This window comes from Sorex araneus, chromosome X, assembly GCF_027595985.1.
Source record: "Sorex araneus isolate mSorAra2 chromosome X, mSorAra2.pri, whole genome shotgun sequence".
In the NCBI taxonomy this organism is placed as follows: domain Eukaryota; kingdom Metazoa; phylum Chordata; class Mammalia; order Eulipotyphla; family Soricidae; genus Sorex; species Sorex araneus.
Window position 1 is genome coordinate 359,138,401 of NC_073313.1, and position 20,188 is coordinate 359,158,588.

A 20,188-nucleotide genomic window follows, 5' to 3' on the forward strand; every position below is an offset into this window, starting at 1 on the left:
CCAAAACAAAAAATAAACCAAACCCAACAAATGTTCATGAGGCTATGAAGATGTTAAATCTCTTTTGTGCATTGTTTGTAGGACTGTAAAATGGTATGAGAAACAATATGGGCGGTCCTCAAAAATATAGGAATAGTATTACTCTATGACTCCTCAATTTCACTTCAATGTATATATCATCAAAGAATTGAAATCAGGGTCTCAAAGAGGTATTTGCACCTATATTTACAGCCGTATTACACACAATAGCTAGAACATGGAAGTTACCCAGATTTCCATGAACTGATGGAAGGTTGGGCCAAATGTGGCCTTCTATCTATGACGGAGGATTCTTCCTTCTTCAAAAGGAAGGGAATTCTGACACGTCTACAACATGCATGATACTGAGCATACTGTAGTGAGGACAATCACAAAGAGACAAGTCCTGCAGAATGTTACTGTATGAAAGGCACTTAGAGCAGTCCACATCATAGAGGCCAGAAGTATAATGTGGTGGGTGGGGAGCTCGGGGAGTTATTGTTTAGTAGGTAGAAACTTTCAGTTTCACTTGATGAAAGAAGTTTGGGGATGATGGTAGGGTTGGCTGCAGAACAATGGGAATGCATTTATTACCGCTGAGCTCTATGTGTTTAAGGATGGTAAAGATGAATCAGTTTGTTATGTGTATTTTAGCACAATAAAACAGAAAGAAAAAGTGAGCTTTAACTGTTTTTGGCAAGTGATTATGATTTACAGAGGCAGGAGGATAACACACACACACACACACACACACACACACACACACACACACACACACACAAAGTCTCACTGAAGGACTCTCACCCTAGAAAAGGAGTTATTTCTTTAGCTCCTGTGGTGGGTTATGGCAATATAAATAATACCTGGTTTCAATCATCATTCAACAAAATCTTGACACTGTAGGGCCAGCGGCTGTTTTAAAGTTAATTAAGACATTGGGCTGCAGAGGAGGTGGGGAGGGCGGGAAGAAGGAGATGCAGGTGTTGTTAACAGTTGAGAGTGTGGAAATAAACGGAGTGAGTCTAAGTGAGAGGTGGAAAAAATAGAAACTTCAGGATTCCTATGTTTTATGACTTTGTTCGAAAAAAGAAGAAGAAGGGAGAAGCCAAGGAAAGTGCCTGGTAAAGGAAGGTCAGAAAACAGGTAACAAGAAAGGAGAATGGCTTAGAAGACAGGGGGCGGGGTCAGAGAGACCTACAGCTGGCAAGAGGCAGACCTGGGTTCAATTCCCGCACCTTGTATGGTGTCCTGAGCACTGCCAGGAGTGTGATTCCTGAGCGCAGAGCCAGGACTATCCCTGCAGTACTGCCAGGTACGTCTTGGAAACAACAAAAAATAATAGACAGGGAGGAGGGAGTGTTTAGAACCCAAAAGAAGTTAGCAGAAAGGCCACGCGGTGGGAGAGTTGCAGCGGCCAGTGGGTTTGCTACTAAGCAGTATCTGGAGCATGACCCTGACAGGAAACAGGTTTGGTACAAATGGCTCATTGGATGACCTGAATTGGACTTGGCTGTTTGGGGGAGGAGGGGTACTGTGTGGGTCCAGAAAAAAAGCCAGGGGTGCAAGAATGAACGAAGAGCACCAGGGCCTGCTCATCAAGTATCAGTGCAGTGAACCTATAACTGAATGCCTCTAAAAGAAGTGGGGGTGGGGGTGTGGGCAAAAGGCTGGATGACCAGCAGGTCCAGAAGCGGAGGATATAAATGATGGCAGGATAGAGTGGATGGGTCTGGAAAAAGTGGCCCCCTGACTCAGAGAAGTGCCGGGGAGATGGGGTCTCCAAGGCACTGTGATTTCAGTTAGGAGAGAGGGTGTGAAGGGCTTCACAACTTCGGGGTTATGGGTAGGAGAGCTGGGGGTTACACCTCTTGCCTGGTTAGATCATCCCCCCCAGCACTGCATAGTCCACAGGGCACCGCTGGGGGTGATCCCTGAGGGCAGACTCAGAAGTAAGCCCAGGTGTGGCCTAAAAAAAAGTACAAAACCAGGCAAAACCCAACCCCTCTTCCCCATACCAATTTAGAGACGGCCTTAGAAAGTGCTGGAAGCTAGCAGATCTGCCTGGGAGGCGCATGGAGGTGAGCAGGGGGGTCGGCATAGACTGGGCGCTGGGGACAGGGGTGCGGGACAGGGGTGCGGGAGAGCTGCGCGCGTCCCAGGACAGCGCCTGGAGGCAGGGACCCGGGCGTTCGCTCGCCTGGAGCTTTCCAGAAAGCCTTCAGCGAGCAGGAACGCGCTGGGAAAAGGCATTTCCATGAGCGACTGGCAGGAGCGGGGGGCAAAGCAGAAAAAGGTGTGGGCCCCCCGGCGGGGAGCAGCGCTGCCAATGACATTTTGGGGACTTCAGAGGATGACAGACCCAGACGTGTCAGCCTCATCTTCTCAACCAAGCGGGGCAGACGCTCGGGTTCCTCCCCCGCCCCCTCCCCGCCCCCCAGCGCACCCCCGGACTCCGAGCCCGCGACACCATCGAGGCAGCTACTTCCCCGAGTTCGCAGAATGGGAAAACGCGGCCCGCGGGAAGCTCCTGGCTCAAAGTAACACGACAAATTAGCGGCGGGCCGCGCCGGGCCGGGCCCGACTCCTCCCCGCGCGCCCGGGCCTCGGGCCGCGCCGCCGGCGTCCCGGCGCGGGGAGCGGCCGGCTGGACGCGAGGCCCGGCGGCGGGCACCCCGGGGTGCGAGGCGGCTTCCTGGCGGCCGTCAGGGGCCCGCCCCGAGGGCAGGGCCGGGCTCGGGGCCTCCTTTCCCACACTCGGCTCGGGCGCGGGCCGCGGCGGGCCGGCCGGCAGAGGGCGCGGGGCGGCTCCGCGCTCGGCGGCCCGGGGGTCCGGGGGGCGCCGGGGCCGGGGGCCGCCGTCCCGGCCGCGCCGTCGGAGCGCGCGGGCCCCGGGGGGCCGCCGAGGCCCGGCCGAGCCCCGAGGCGCAGGGGCGGCGGGGAGCGGGCGGGGCGGGGCGGGGCGGGGCGCGGAGGGGGCGGGGCCGCGCGGGGGGCGGCGGCGGCCGGGGAGGAGGAGGAGGAGGAGGAGGTGGCGGCGGTGGAGGAGGAGGTGGTGGCGGCGGCGGTGGTGGAAGAGGAGGAGGAGGAGGAGGAGGAGGAGAACATGGCGGCCGCGGAGAGCGGCTGAAATGCCTGTTCCTCAGGCCCGGCGAGCGGGAGTCTGACGCGATCGGCCGAGCCCTCCCCTCAGACGGCTGCCGCGCGGCCTCGAGCGCCTGGGCCGCCCGCTTCCCGCGGCCGCCCCGAGCCGGAGCCGGAGCCGGAGCCGGCGCCCGCTTCCTCCCGCATCCCCCCCGCGGGGGACCCTGCCCGGGAGGAGCGGGCCGGAGCGCCGCGGCGGCCCGAGGAGCGGCGGAGGCCGCGGCGGTGGCGGGCGAGCGCGGCCCCGCGGGCGGCGGCGGCGGCAGGTGAGTGGCGGGCGGCGGGCGCCGAGCCTCCCGGGGGGCGCAGCTGTCACGAGCCGCGCGGCCGGCCGGGCCCGAGGGGGCGGGGAGCCGCCGGCGCCCCCTCCGCCCCCCGCGCGCCTGGCCGCGCGTCCCGGGCCCCCTCCCACTTTCCGCGACTTCTCCCGGGGCCCCGCGCGGCCGGAGGGGGCGGAGGGCGCAGCTGTCACGGGCCCCGGCGGGGGGCCGCGCGCGCCCGGGGGGGTTGCGGCGGCCACCGCCGCCGCCGCCGCCCGGCCCGCTCGCTCGCCGGCCCGAGTCGGCCGAGGGGGCGCGAGGCTCGCGATCGCCGGCGCGGGGGAGCGGCGCCCCGAGCCCGCCGCCGCCGCCGAGAGGGGGAGCCGGAAGTCGGCGCGGGCGCCCCTCGGCCGGGCCCGGCTCGAGCGCGGTGACCTTGGCCAAGCCCGTGCGCCTGGGCGAGTCTCGCCTGCCCCGGCTGTGAAATGGGGATGCCCGCGGCGCGCCTCCGGCGCTGCGCGACCCCCGACGGCGCTGCAGGGTCCCCCGGCAACCCCGGGCCGGCTGCCGAGGTAGCCGCGGGATCGCGCCGGCGGCGTGGGCCGCCCCCGGGGCTCGGGGGGCCGCTGCCGCGGGGCCAGCAAGGGGGCGGCGGACCCGCGCGCGCGGGCGGGGGCGGCGGGGGCGGCGGCGGCGGCGGCGGCGGTGGGCAGCGGCGGGTCGAACCGCGGGCTTAGACTCTCGGAAGGGAAAGCGAACCCCCGGGTCCCGGCTTCTTCGTCACCACCCCGAGATGGTTCGGGTTGGGATTTTTTTTTTCTTTTAAATTTTTATAAAAGCGGCCAGTCCCTCCCCCGGGGCTGCACACGCCGCGTTGCTGGGTGCGGGGTGGTGGCGGGGGCGGGGGGTGGGACGGGGACACGGCGGGCCTGACAATAAAGCCTGCCGTGCGAGGACAGCCCCGGGTGCCGTGGCTGCAGAGTTTCGTGGGGAGGCAAACTTTCACCGTGGGGGGTTCCGAGCCCCCCTTCGCCCCCTCCCCCTGACCGGGCGGCGGGGAGGGGCAGGTGCCCTTGGGTGGAGAGAAGGGGGCCCGGGGACCGTGCGTGTTGCACGTCGCGTGCGATGGCGGTGAATGAAGGGCTCCCGAGTGAGTCGCATGCCCCGGCACCCTCGGTGGATGCCAGGAGTAATCTCGGTGGCGATGATTGGTGAGGGCCGAGGTTTGCGCTGGGGGGATGAGGAATTCGCCCCAGCGTTGGTGCAGCGGGCTGTGCTGTGGAAGGGGTGGATTTCAAGGGTTAACTGTGTTTGAGGTTTGTCTCCTCTTCTGGAATTGGTTGGAGGTTAGTTTCAAAAAAAAAAAAAAAAAAAAAAGTTGGCCAAAGGGGCCTCTCAGCTTGTTTCACAGAAGCTGTGATGTAGTAGGAAGGGGGTCAGATTTCTTCATGTTGAGAATAATGTGCAAAGAAAAGTATTTGCTTGGGTCTTTTGGCTCACGCACTAGAAATAGTTTTGGGTTAAAGGTAGCCATGGGGCTTGATTCCACTTAATAAATGGGCGTTCAGTGAACTAGATAAAATTGTAAGTGTTTCTATTTTATCTCTTGTGCCCCGTGGAAAGGTCTAATTTGGTTTTGTGAACCTGTGTCTGAAATGTTTTCCCCTTCTATTTCTCTTTCAGACTTTATCCTTTGGGAATCAGTGGATCAAAACGGGGTGGGAGGGGAGGAGGGGGACTAAGAAGGGAAGATGGGGGTTGGAGAGAAAAACGGAGGGGTGCTAATTGATAAGAACAGGTGTTTGATTTGGAGGGGTTAGGCATTTTCCCTGTTTATTCATTTTATTAAGCAATAATGAAGTTTGATGTTTAATGTGCAAAACTTGAATGCCTGGTTTATAATCTCTTCCTTATTTCTTTATGAGGAAAAAAAAATCTGTAGAATTGTGTCTATTAAATTGCTCTGTGTGTGGTTTAAGCCAAGGGAGTTTTTCAGATCTGCATTTTTTGGTGAGTGGTTTTATTGGAAAAAAGTGCTTGATGGAACTAATGGTGATTGTTCCACTTAAACTGGGATTATAGACAATGCATTTTCCTCCCTCTTTCTGCCAACATTTTTTTTTCTTCCCTCAATTCTAGGGTTTCATTTCTAGAAATCTGGGCTGGAAACAGAAGCAACAGTTTGTATAATCCCAAGAACTTGCTTACTCCAGGGAGCTGTAAGGGTAGCGCCATGTGGGTGTGATAGGAAGACACTGCTACCAAAGACATTTCACTGGTGAGGGAGTCGAGGGTCAAACTTTATTTTTTGTTGAATTTCCTGTTTTCTGTGTATGTGTTAATCTTTGGGTGGGCAGAGGATTGGGTTGCTATGGTGCTGCCTCGTATATATTGTGAAAGAGCTGGCACACTTTCATGCTTCTACTCTATAGGGAACGGTGGTAAACAGGCCTAAATAATTTAAAGATGTTCCCAGGATGGAATGTTCTCTGCATGTCCTCTTGATCCTGCTAATCCAGGGTTCAGTCTTCCCCAGGAATAAAGGTTGAGTTAAGTGATGAGGGATTGTGTAGAGGTGCTGAAAGGTAGAGCAGGTGGAGATAGGATATTGGAGCTTCCTTGGGAATCTTTCTTCAATTAAACTGTATAGATCAAAGTAGAGTTCTGTTCCAGAAAAAACGGTCGTGTTTTTCCAGGGCATTTGAGTCTTCCCTTTTTTTTTTTTTTTTTTTTTGTGGTCATTAATTTAGCATGCATTCTCTGAGCCGGTTCCTCTCTGTTTCTTTACTTTGTGTTTTCTTCTTCTTCTTCTTGTTTTTTTTTTTTGTTTTTTTTTTTTGGAGGGGGGAATTGGGTGGGTGATTGGGCCACACCTGACTGCTCAGGTGTCATCTATGTGGTGTGAGGGAACCAAACCTGCATTAGCACCCTATCCACCATACTTTCTCTCTAGCCTTTTGTAGTGCGTGTGTGTTTGCCTTACCCCTCAGGGAGGGGTTGTTTGACTATTGGTTGCATATCTTTGGGATTTAGTTAGCTTTAAATCACCTGGCCTGGTCTAGCTTTCATTTTGGGGAAAGTATGGGAGGCCGGTACCAGCACACAGCAGCTTCCGCCTCCCGGAGAATCGCCTGAGGGCCTGGGTGGAGGAGGAGATTCCCCAGGATGCTCATTATCGTTTAGGCAGTGATTTTTGCCTTCTATATATTATAATCGCAGGAATTCTCAGAGGGCCATCAACTGTTTATCTGGCACGGGCCCAGAAATACTGTGGTGGTCTCCTTTTCCCATTACCTACAAATACCAGGCTCACAGGCGAGTGTGGAAGCTGAATGACAATGCACTGTATCTCCTGTGGGCTGCTGAATTGTACACATTACTCCCTGCTGTGTGCAACTTTCCTGCCCACTTCAAGTTGGCCAGTGGTTTTCAACTCCCGATTGAAGGACCTGTGCTGTTTGGGAGGTGCACAGAGGTTGAAAACTCTCTGGATTTGACGGTAGGCGAGAACTTTTATTGCTTCTCTCTCAGAAAACCAGTAGTTTAGTTCTTAATTATTTCTCATGGATGATTCTCTCTATTGGAGTAAGGATTGGTGGAAGCCTTCTTTCTTTATATTTTTAGTTTCGACCTTGCCTTTTCTCAACTTGGGGAGTCAGAGGTCCTAAAATCACCAGGAAGCCATACTGTTCTGGGTTGCTTCACTCGAGGTATAAGGTTTAATTCTGTACAAAGTTTTGTGGGTGCACAGTGTTTGGGTTAATACAGATTATAGAAATTACTGCATATTGCCAGGATAATGCTTGGATAAGAGAAATTATTCCTGAGGCTGGCAAACAAATCCAGCAGTGCCAAGTGGAGCGGGTTGTGTTCATGCTTCCTCCCCCACAGCCCCATCTGTATCACAGTATTTTTGAGGATCCTTGAAGTGACAGGCTTTTAGAAAAGCTGAGTATAGTTATCATAATTTGAAGATAAATAGCTTATGCCAAAACAGAAGCGATAGTCACTGGATGGTGGGAGACTTGAAATTAATCCACCTAGACACCCTCAGTTGAGGTATATTTTGATCAAATCTCTCGCCGTGGATGGGTTTCAGCATGAAGAGCTGAAGTTTGGCTTTGCTGAGAAGTTCCGGATCTGACCATTGGGAATAAAATGGCCAATAGGTGCAGCCACAGAATCAGAATTCATCTGGTACTAGGACCGGAGCTCTGCTAGCGTGGGATTGATTCCCAGTATTCCCAGGATGCTTCTTCGGTTTTGCTCCTCTGGCTTGCAGTTTTGAGACATTTAAGCCTTGGCAGTGGGACTTTGACTTCAAGCTGTGGTGTCCTGCCACTTCCAGATACTTAGTAGTTTACACTTGAACCGGTTACCCACACCAGACCTCAGGGTTTCAGGTTTAAAACTGGAACAATTTCCCTGATACTATTGTGATATTTAATTTAAATTACGTATTAAACAACTCAGTATGCCTAACATGATCGGTACAGAATGGGGCTGAGAGGAGACATAGCTGCACATGACTCGGTGCTTCACGGTCCCTCTTGGGCACTTGGGAAATGGGCGATATGGTGCTTGGGATCATGTCAGGGAATCCAACATGCAAAGCATCTGCTCACACCTGCCCTTTGAACTGTTCCTAAGACTCCCAGAGTCAAGTAGGATTTTTTTTTTTCTTTTTGGGTCACACCCAGTGATGCTCAGGGGTTACTCCTGGCTCTGTACTCAGGAATTACTCCTAGTGGTGCTTGGGGGACCATATGGGATGCTGGGAATCGAACCTGGGTTGGCTGCATGCAAGGCAAGCACCCTACCTGCTGTGCTATCACCCCAGCACCAAATTGGAATGTTTTTTCTTCACATTTCTTATTTTGGGGGGTGGGGGCACATCCAGCGATGGTCAGAGGTTACTCCCAGCGCCGCACCCAGGAATTGCTGCTGGTGGTACTGAGAGGACCATATGGGGCGCTGGGGATTGAACTTGGGCAGGGCAAGCACCCCACCTGCTGTACTGCCTCTCTAGTCCCTATTTCTCACATTTCTCTAATATAAGTCTGTCACACTCTAATCCATCTTCGAGTATGTGATTGTTTTCTTTGGAATTTCTTGCTTCATTGTTGCCCCGCACTCTGTACACGAGAGTCACACCAACTCTGGGCCCGAGATTCTTAATCACTAAGGGAGCATGTTATTCTGATTTCATGTCTCTTTTTAAATAAAATTTTATGATTTGTTTATAGCTGTTTGCCTGCGTGCACTTGCCTTTCCAGTTTATCTTACACATGAATGCTGACAGAACTCTTTCCTAGGGGCTAGAGAGACAGTATAGGAGTTAAGGTGCTTGTCTAGCCTGTGGCCAGAGGGGTTTGATCCCCACTTGAGAGTATGGTTCCTTGAGCATCACTAGGAGTCATCCCTGACAGAGAGCCAGGAAAAAACCCTGAGCACGACTAGGTCTGACCCCCAAACCCAAACCAAACCACCAAACAAAACACCATGTTTCTAAATTTTTTTGATATTATTGTTTTCAGTAGAGATTCTCTGCAGACAAGTTTATCATTTAAACTGGTCTTGTATTTCTCATTGCAGAAAATTTGTGGCAGATGGCATATGTAGAAATACTTTGTAAACTGTAAAGTGCTACATAAGTGAAGAAAGTATTATAATTGCAAGAAAATAACTTCTTTGATTTTACATGTTTTATTTTCTTTTGCTTCCTTTTTCTCTGTGTTCTCTTGACCTTCAGAAAACAGTCAAACTGGTATTTTGCTAGATAGCTTAATTTTATCACTCCCATTGCATCAGTAACTCACTTTGTTCTAGATAACAGATTTCTTTCTTTGAATCAGATTCTCTTTTTAGTATATACTGAATTGGTTTTCTTAATTAGATTGAAAAATCCTTGGGACAGCATGAACCATATCATTTAGATTAAAGAGACCTCAGCATTTAATGACAGTTTCCTTAATGCTGTATCTGAGAAGACTAGAGCAAATATAGTCATTTTTATGGCTCATGTATTTAGTGGTATTACTCAGGCGAGAACCCAGGTATTTGGCTTCCTGGTTTGTTTATGAGAGTTGGTAGCTTATATTTGAAAATGTTACAAGGAGATTTAAGCATTCTAAGAATTCTAGTAAGGTTGTGTGTTTTTTTTTTCTTTTCTTTTTTTTTTTCAGGTGCCGGGGATTTAACCAGGGCTTCTCCCACCAAGCCTCATTCCCCGACTTTCTCATAAGTTTTTGAGTTGTGGGTAAGCTAGGAGAAAAGGAGTATTTTTATTCTGGTCAAAACTGGCCAAATCTTGTGAAAAGACATTAATTCAGAGTGAACTAAGACTGCTCTTTGTAGCTACAGAAATGGGCTGGGTAGAGAGAGCTCCGGGAGAGCACTTGCCTTGCTTCTTTGGGGAAGGGGCTGAGTTCTACTCCTGCCCCATCAGGGTCAGGGGTACTGAGCACCAGCCCGAGGGCCTTAGCAGCAAACTGTCAGACCTGTGTCCCAGGAGAAGCCCCTGTGAAAACACAAAGCAGAATAACTACGGACAGGCCTGGAGAAATGTCTGCATTTCTCCTATGGCTCTTACTTAGCAAATATTTGAGCGTTCTCTCCAAGACACACTGTACTGGTGTACTGTGTCAGCCCTGCCAGTTAGGTTTTGTAAAGGAGAAAGAAGACTCAGGGAGGCTGAGTGGTGGGTGTAAGATTGCACAGCCTCTTCCTGGGCATTACCAGTGACATTTGCTTCCATGTCTTCTGACCCGAAATACCTTTAAACGGACTTCTTCATACCTTTAAACGGACTGCTCCCCACTCATGTTGGCCACACTTGCCACATTGCCGCAGCTATTTGCCTTTCTTTCTCTTCTCTGGAGTGGGGGTGGAGTGCCCGTAACCCTGTTGCTTGGCTTTCCTAGGGTGCAGGAGCCATGCATAACAGTTATTGAATGAAAATGTCACTTTAAGGTTTTTGTGTTGTTTCTGGTCTCACCTTTGTACTTTAGCAATGTTGATCCTTTGGTGCTTCTGTCTGGGTAAACTTATCTTTGAGTGGTTGTTTTTGGATTTTGGTAATAAAATTCTGCCTCGTTTTTGTTGGTCTTTAAGTATCTAGAACTATGGTTGGTGTTGGATTTTAGTAATAAAATTAGGCCTCGTGTTTTGTTGGTCTTTAAATATTGAAATTTAGGATTGTTAGTTTTTTCACCCTCTGGGATAAATTGCTTGGTCATTCTCTATTTCCAAATTTATTTGCCTATATGGGTAAAATAGCTACGTGCTTTTATTGGCAAGCATAGATTTGATTATCAGCCAAAGATATCCTTTTGTGAATGTGTATATATAAAGATATCGCACCATATTTAATCAGATAATTGAAGGATAAAATGCCCTTGATTTTTTTTTTTCCACACCTGGCTGTTCTCAGGGCTTGCTTCTGGCTCTGCCCTCAGGGATCACTCCTGGCAGTGCTCCGGGGACTGTATGGGGTGCTGGAGATCAAATCCAGGTCGGCCACGTGCGAAGCACACACTGTACCCACTGGACTGGCTTTCTGGCCCCTAGCTTTTTAAAAGTGCCTTCAAATGTTGTGCAGGCTTCACTTTGGTGAGTTAGTTTGAAGAAAACCAGAGAAAAGGTACTTGTTCTGCAAAGATTGTCGTACCTTCCTGTCCGTTCCAGGTGGGACAAGAAATCTTTAATTGAATTTCTAAGTAGACACTCCTTAATTCAAGACATTGTTATATGAGTACCTACTTTATTCAAGGTGTCTGTTGTTAAAAGATAGGGAAATTAAACAATGAGATATAGGTCCTGTTCTTAAGGGGATTATGACCTAAGAGAGGTGATAAGACAAACACACAAATGCCTCTGAGACAATTGAAAGTGACAGGCGCTGTGAGAGAGGGACTAAAATAGTACCTTGAGGATTCAGGAGATGGAGCAATTAATTTCCATCTGAGAGGGATCAGAGCAAGTTTCATGCAAGGTTTGTTGGTAGATAAAAACATGATTGACAGACTGGGGATGTGGCTGGAATGGGGGGTGGGGGAGAGAGACAGAGACAGAGAGGGAGAGGGAGAGAGGGTGGGAAAAGGAGAGAAAGAATATGGAAGTCAGGTGTAATTCCCCTATAATTGAAAGCAAGGAGAACAGTGTATTTAGGAAAATTAAATAGCAAAGATGAAAGGATAGAAAAACTTAGGTTTACTTTGAGTGTAATGACACAGTGCAGGAGCAAGGCTTTCTACCTGGAGAGGGGTGGTGGGATTTCTATAACTGAATGAAATAGGAGGAAATTCCAGTTTTCCAAATTTACATGGCTCTTTTGGGGGCAGACTTTGCACCTTAAATCTGGTGCTTTCTTAAGTTTTGGAAGTGATTCCATCTGGAAGGCTTACCAAACTCAGAATGCAATTCATTAGTGTTTATATATGATTGAGAGCAGACTGTAGTTTTTCCATCTGAAAGAAAAATGTTCTTATTTGTGTGTGCATGTGTGTACGCACATACATGCGTGCACATAGGGGAAGGGATTTGAAAAGGACTGTCACTGTTAATTTGTATAAACTTAAAAAAATTTTTTTGAAGGGCCAGAGAGATAATACAGTGGGTAGGACATTGGCTTTGCATATGGCCAGCCCAGATTTGATGTACCTCACATGCTCCCCCCAAAGACTGCCAGGAGTGATCCCTGAGTCTGCCTGGTGTGTGTTCCCCACATTTCAAAAATAAAATAAATAAAAGCATTTTTAGATCCCCAAAATAACCTAATATAAAATAGGAATCTTATGATTTTTGAATAGAATTTAGTGTTTTATGTATGCGTATATGAAATATATATACATATATAAAATATAGGACTGGAGCGATAGCACAGCGGGTAGGGCGTTTGCCTTGCACGCGGCCGACCCCAGTTTGATTCCTCCGTCCCTCTCGGAGAGGCCCGCACAGCAGCGCCTGGTAAGCTACCCATGGCGTATTCTCTATGCCAAAAACAATTACAAGTCTCACAATGGAGATGTTACTGGTGCCCGCTCGAGCAAATCGATGAACAGTGGTACGATATGTATATAAAATATATATGTGTATATATATATTTTAATAGTTTACTCCTTGCTTCTTTTATTTTTAAAGTAGAAGCTGTTTATTAAGGGTTGTTTGGGGGGTGGGAACCACACCCTGCTGTGTTCAATGGCTCTTCCTGGCTTTATGCTCAGGATGACCCCTGGTGGTACTCATGCTAGAGAGGAGATGAAACTGGCCTTGGCCCCTTGCAAGGCAAGGACTTTACCCCTGTACTATCTCTTAGGCCCCTGTGTAGCCATTTTTAAAAGTACCATATTATCAGTTGGTAGTCTTAAGATGATGCAGCAAACTTTTTTTTTTTAATGTGAAAAAATGTCTTCTCCTTATCCTAGTACATCTCTCAGGTAAAATGGGACCTGCAAAACCCTGGCATTCAATGTAGCCTGTGATTTCCTTCACCGATAAATCTTGTGCCTTGCTTACAAAGGATTTCAGGTGGGGACCATCATGGAAAGAGTCCTGAACCTTGCTCCAACCTTGTCTGATACTTGACTGACCTGCTGGCCAAAGGAACACTTGAGGGTACAGGGCTGAAGACAATGGATGGCGCAGAATCTGCTGCATGCTCTCTTTTGCCAGACTGGTAGTAATTCAGAGATGGATACAGTACAGTTAAAATATCTTTAAGATGAAGTCTTTGAAATTTAGATAAAGTGCAAGGAAAATTGGCTGGAAGGCACCTTTGACCCTTGGGAGCCCAGGCACTTTCAGAGCTCTGGGCTCTACAGTAGAGTTTATATAAAACTGAGAAAAGGAAAAAAATAATCAGTGGTCTTACAAGGAAGCTGTTTTACGTTCAGTCTGTCATGATATTTTATAGTTTAATGGGCCTTAGTGATTTGAATTTTAGAATTATTTTCTTCATGTAGATTTCTAACATTCATTTTTTGTATCACAACGGAAAGTGCATGCAGAGTTTGTTTGTTTGTTTGTTTGTTTGGTTTTTGGTGGGGAGAGGGTTTGGGTCACATCTGGTAGTGGTTGGGAGCTACCTGTGGATCTGTGCGAGGGGGTCACTCACTGCGTTGTTTGCTCGACCACGCAGTGCTGGGGATTGATTCTGGCCCCCTGTATGCAACACGTGTGCTCCAGCCCATTGAACTCTCTTTCTGGCCTGATGATGGTAAATTCTTAACAGTGACTCAAAAAGCAACTACCTTTCAAAATGAAATAAAGTGTCATGATTACTGAACGTGGCATTTGAAAGCATTTTCATCAGTATCAGACTTAATTCCTGTATTGTGTCAGTTAAGTTTACGAACTTTTTAAAAAATGTATACTTAAACTTGAAAATAAAATTTTCTAAGTTGTATTTTAGAATATAATGCCTTGTAAAAGAGGTATTTTATTGACTTTGAGCTCACCTGCTAAAAATTTAGACAGCGCCATCTGATTAGTTTATAAGAACAACTGATTATTATTGGGAAATATAGAAATGTACTAATTTTAGTAAAATGCATAAATGGTAAATGGAATTGAAAATTGAAAGTCATGTTTTATTCAGTATTAAAAATTGATGTATTTCCTTTGGCTTTACTCATCTTTATAAAGTATGTCTTTTGGCCAAGATAGCCATTAAAATCAAAGGAAAGAGTTATAAAACTTAACTGAGGTTAGAACCAGATTTTCAAATTTCTGTATTGCAAAATATAAGTGCAAAATTAAAATGTTAACAAACCACACACAATCACATTATTGTCCCCTAAACAGTGGTGTAAGAGTATCTATTAGAGTACAGTGCTGTTATCATTAGTCAGTAAAATACATGTTTAAAAATCCCATGTGTTTTTGGGCCAGGAGATAATCCAGGGAATAGGGCACCCAACCCTGGTTCAGTCCCTGATGCCACCTGGTGTTCCCTTGGAGGCCCCTAGCAACACCAGGTGTGGCTGAGTCCCCCTACCACCTCACTTCCTCGGGCACAATCCATCTAGCTGGGAGGCGTCTAGCTCCTCTGAGCACTGCTTAGGAGGCCTCCATCAAAATAAATCATTTTTCTCATTTGAGTTTTCTTATAAATTTCTAGTTTTTGTATGCTTTAACAAGGTAAATTTTATTAACTGGTATGCAGTATATATAAATTATATATACATAGTTATAGCATCTTATAAAAACCTTATACATTGTGAAGTAATTGATAAAAATAGTTTTGTTTTATGGACCACACCCCGGGGTGCTCAAGTGGTTGTTCCTGGTGGCATTCAGAGGACTCTGCTGTTGGTTTTTGGGGTACATGCAGTATCTGGATCGTACTTGGGCCTGCTGCATGCAGAACATGCCCTCAACCCAGTGAGTTATCTCTCCAGCCTAGCTACTATTATTTTATGATACGGATCCATAATTATGGAATTTAAGGACTATAAGGCTCTAGGTAGACCTTAGAAGTCTGTGACATGATGTGTAAAACCATGTGAGTCTATGGATTTCTTTGGAGAGAGGGCTCTTTTGCTTTCACCAAATTCCCAATGGTCCATGACCTCCCCAGAGGTTCAGAACCTCTGTTGTTAAGGACTTGGACCTCAATAACTCCATTCATTCGGTCTTATACTCTTGCCAAGTTTAATGGATGTATCTGATGTCATTACTCAAGCCTGCAGTATGACTGGATTTTCAGTCTGTTTTTCCATTTTGCAATAGATGTGATTGCAGTGCCTTTGGCCTTTACAGATGTTTGAGTTCTATCTATTTGTTGCACAATTGCCTGACCTTCATCACTTGGCGGCTCCCAATATTATTTCTCACCTATAACCCCCAGCCCCCAATAAAAAAGAGTGGACCTTTGATGTGTAGACACTGCAACATATACATGTATAGAAACAGTACCGATTCAAGTATAGACAGGCTGAAAATCACAGTTGTGATTTTATTTTGTTTTAATTTGTATTTTATTTTATATTGTATTTGTCTTTGGATCACACCTAGCAGTCCTTGGAGACTACTCCTGGCTCTGTGCTTAGTAGGCACTCTTGGCAGTTCTCAGGACCACATGATGCCAGGAATTGAACCCAAGCCTCCTGCATGCAAAGTAGGCACCCAGCCCATTGAACTATATCTTTGCAGTGTTTTTAACCACTTAATAGCATCTGAATCGCAGCTTTCTAGAGTCCATAGGGTTTTATTTGACATATGACATAAAAAAATACTAAGCAGAAACACTTTCTAAGTTTCATCAGCATTTTACATCTGTTTCCTTTCTTTCTCACTGTCAGTTCTAATTTGGGTCTAACTATTGCAATAGTATCTAAAATGGTCTCACTGTTCCCAGTAAGTTTCTTCTTAAGTTGATCCGAAATTTTGCTTTGAAATAATCATTCAAGTTCTTAATTTCATTATGTTACTTTGCTTAAAGCCTTCGATGACTTCTCATTATAAAATTATTCATGGCCAGGGATGTAGCTTAGTGGTATAGTGTTTTTCTTGCATGTGTGATGCTCTGGGTTCAGTCTTCAGGACTGAGAGATGGGAGATCGGGGGGAGACTTGCTTTTTAGTCCCCTCTCATCCTCTCTCTTCCTCTTTCCCTCCTTCCCTCACCTTCTTTCCTCCCGTTTTCTCTCTTTCCATCAAGTAAATTCTCCCTTGCTCCCATCCCATCCCCCACTATTCTCACTCTACCTCCTTCCTCCCTCTCTCTTCCACCCAAAGCAGTGCTCAGAGACCTGGGGCCACAAGCTGGCAGTGTTCTACCTGGTGGGCCCTATGATATTGGAGGTTGGGGGTTGTAGTGAGGCAGGGGGTGGGGGGACCAAGTCTTCCCCCTGTGGTGCCCAAGGGTCATGTAGTGATGAGGATTGAATTTAAGGCCTTGCACACTACCACTTGAGCTGTCTCTGCCTTCTCAACCTGTTACTTATTTATTTTGGGGGTCGCACTCAGTGATGCTCAGGGGTTAATCCCGGCTCTGCACTCAGGAACTGAGCTCCTGGTGGTGCTGGGGAACTGAAGTTGGGTCGACTGTATGCAAGGTAAAAGCCCTTCCTGCTGCACTATCCTCTGGCCCCTCAGTCTGTTATTTAGAAGTTTTCCAGTGTCTGTCACACGTACCTGCTTTTCTGGTCTCATTCCCCATTAGTCTCCTGCAATAAATTGTTTGAAATAAAATCGTCAGTTTACTCTGCCTGAAATTCTCTTGGGCTTCTCTATTCCCACCCCACTACATATTCCTTTTCTGAAATGTCTTCCATTTTCCTGGACTGTATCTCTTGAATTTCTGCCCCTCCTTTAGAGCATTGCTCTTATTCCACTTCTCTCACTAAGTATTTAGACCATAAAATTTGGAAGCAGTCTCTTCCCTCGCTGAATTCTTTTCATATCTGTTTCACTTATTCATTTGAGACTTTTATTGCCTTATACTGTGCAGAATTTTTTGCTTTTCTATGTTCTCTTTCCCAGACTAGGGTACAAGAATGGCAAAAGGGGAGCCTGTTTTATACTTTATTTTCTCTGAAATGTCTCTTGAATATTCAAATATTGTTTTATCTCCTAATTGGGGCTTAGGGGGCCTGAAGGCCTCTGCCAGCAAAACTTGCCCAGCCAGGTGGAACGGCTCAGTGCTGGAGGATGCAATGATTCCTGGGCCCTGTGCTGACAGGGACCACAGGCCACCCTGGTGCTGCTTGGGAACCTCCAGAGCTATATCTTATGATGCTCTGGGGTGGGTCGGGCCTATGGAGCTGGAATTGAACCAAGGTCCCAGGCACGTGTGTCTCTAATTCCTGTGCACTCTTCCCAGCCCCAAGTCTTTTTTTTTTTTAAGTCATTAATTCATAATGCTTAATTCACATACTTATCAGAAGTACTTTTTTATATGCATGTTTATTATGTTCATATATACTATCAAAGAATAATAGAAAAGAAATTAGTTATTAACAGATACATGGGCATTTCTCTAGCACTAATTATTATTATTATTATTATTATTATTATTATTTTGCTTTTTGGGTCACACCCGGCGATGCACAGGGGTTACTCCTGGCTTTACACTCAGGAATCACCCTTGGCGGTGCTCAAAGACCATATGGGATGCTGGGAATCGAACCCGGGTCAGTCACGTGCAAGGCAAACACCCTACCCGCTGTGCTATCACTCCAGCCCCTCTAGCACTAATTATTTTGAGCACTTTCTTGATATGTGTTTATTGCCACGTTTGCTCATTTCTGTTTTCATATGTTCTTTGCTGCCTGTTATATTGTAGGTTACAGAGGTATTCTACATTATGAGATTAGCACCACTCTGCTTTCATATTGCTCCACCCAGTCTACATGCATAAGTTTGTTTTTGATGATTCCAGGGCATGATACACTTGGTCCAGGTAAACCATCCTGGAGGAAGTAGAATTTGAATTACATTTGTAGGATTTGGAATGATGCATGTAGCATAGTCCCATGATACCTGAAAAAGGGGGTCCTATAACAAAGAACACAGAACTTCATTGCTTACTTTGCCTTGAAGTAACTATAATTTATAGCCCATTGGACAAAAGTAGTTACAAGACATTACCTATGGCAGAGCCTGACAAGCTCCCCGTGGCATATTCGATATGCCAAAAACAGTAACAACAAGTCTCACAAGGAGACGTTATTGGTGCCCTCTCGAGCAAATCGACGAACAGCAGGATGACAGTGCTACAGTGCTATTTAAGGAGCTATATAATGTGGGCAAGATCCTGAGTATTTGGCAAAGCAGTATTTTTTTCCTCACCAAAGCAGAATTGGTGAAATCCCCTTTAGCTGGGGGAACACCAGAATTGGTAGACTGTGCCTGGAGTTATTGAATAAGCAAAACTTAATGTCAGTCTAAAATTAGATTTCTGTTTAGGTTATTTGTGAAAAGAATTTGTACTGATGAGTAGGGACTTAGATCAATTAAGAGATTTTACTAGAATCTATGTGGGGTAGGTATTAGTGTTTTAGATGAGATGGCGTTCTCCTCCTTCTTAGATTAGGTATTTGAAATGATTGGAAGTTATTATTTGGCTTCATAAAACCGATCTGAAACTTTGCTATGTCTGTCTTACTGAATTATAGAGTGAGAAAAGTGAAAAGAGTAAGGGCCTTTATTTATTTATTTATTTGTTTGTTTGTATTTTTTGGGTCACACCCAGCGATGCACAGGGGTTACTCCTGGCTCATGCACTCAGGAATTACCCCTGGTGGTGCTCAGGGGACCATATGGGATGCTGGGAATCGAACCCGGGTTGGCCGCGTGCAAGGCAAATGCCCTACCTGCTGTGCTATTGCTCCAGCCCCAAAAGGGCCTTTTAGATGCCACTGGAGAATTTTGCTGTTTGAAAATCTCATGAAATGTCCAAAAGTCCCTGATCTCTTTGTTTTACTTATTTTTAAATCTCTTCTAAGGTATTGGTTAAATATGTGGAAGTAGGAAACCCAGATCCCTAATGATACACAAAACTCACTCTTTACCATCCCTTAATTAACTCACCATAACCTTTAGATTTTAGCCTTTCTGAACTCACCCTAATATTGTCCTTTTAAATTTAATTATATTTTGGTTTTGGGGCCACACCTGGTACTGCTCAGGGTTTGCTCCTATCTCTGTGCTCAGGGAATCACTCCTGGAGGCACCGAGTGATGGTGATAGTACAGTGGGTAGGGACCCGCTGTCCTATCTTTCTGGCTTCTCCATTTTCCTTTTTAAATTAAAAACAATCTCTGTCTCTGTCTGTCTCTGCCTGCCTGCCTCTCTCTTTCTCTCTCTCCCCCCCTCCCACGAAGTACATAGAGTTAAAGGGTGAACGCTGCAGTGTGTTAACCGTTTGTTGTGTAGCATCCCGCTAGTTCCTCACATTTCACAGGATCATTCTCTTGAGCAAGGGTTGGGCACGTGACAGAGGCGTGGCCTGTCCCGCTGTTCCATCCTTTTGGACACGGTGGTTACCGCGGGAGGCCAAGTGGTCACTGTCGGTCCAGAGCCCTTCCTTGAGCTTGAGAAACAGATGTTGGATGGGGGAGAGGCTCATTCCATTAGAGTTGCTAAGCTGAGTGAAGATAGAGGGTGCTGGCCACATGAAGGAAAGCCCATCTGTCACAGGAAAGAATGAGGCCAACGCGCCAGCTGACTGGGGCCGGCTCTCACACGCTCACAAGTGCGCATGCTCGCATCCAGGCCGGGGCTCTATTTACATCTCAAGTAAGAGCCACCCTGTCTCTCCCAATGAAATGAGCTAGTCAATTGCCTAACTTGGTTTCGCTAGTTTGAATTGAGTTTCTCTGTTAGAAACGAAGGAATTCAAGGGTCGGAGAGGTAGACCGGAGAGTAGGGAGATTTCCTTGCACATGATTCCTACCACCACATCCTGGCACCCATGAGTGATTGCTGAGCACAGAGCCCGGAGTAACCCCTGAGCACCGCGCCTGTATGGCCCCTAAACAAACAAAAGAATTATAATTCAGACTCCCATGGGTATCTTTCCTGCCCTGTCTGCCTTCTTTCAATCTCCTATCTTCCTCTCTTGCTCCTTCCCCCCAAATAGAATCATGTTTTTTATTTTTATTTTATTTATTTATTTTTTTTTGCTTTTTGGGTCACACCCAGCGATGCTCAGGGGTTACTCCTGGCTTTGCACTCAGGAATTGCTCCTGGCAGTGCTTGGGGGACCATATGGGATGCCGGGGATCGAACCCGGGTCGGCCGCGTGCAAGGCAAACGCCCTACCCG

The 20,188-nt window shown here is 47.2% G+C and overlaps 1 protein-coding gene across 11 annotated transcripts in view; it reads left to right on the plus strand.

Annotated features, from left to right (window-relative positions):
• Window positions 1–3,089: 3,089 nt before the first annotated feature.
• Window positions 3,090–20,188, plus strand: part of NCOA1 (nuclear receptor coactivator 1) — a 216,641-nt gene continuing 199,542 nt past the window's right edge. For 7 of the 11 annotated variants that reach the window (XM_055122558.1, XM_055122563.1, XM_055122564.1 and 4 more), the window contains exon 1: window positions 3,090–3,425. The gene's annotated coding sequence lies outside the window, so the exon portion shown is untranslated. Of the gene's footprint in view, window positions 3,426–3,746; window positions 3,992–4,409; window positions 4,631–5,558; window positions 5,698–6,656; window positions 6,919–20,188 lie in introns of those variants that run through there. The other 4 variants (XM_055122561.1, XM_055122562.1, XM_055122559.1 and 1 more) reach the window with 4 other exon arrangements.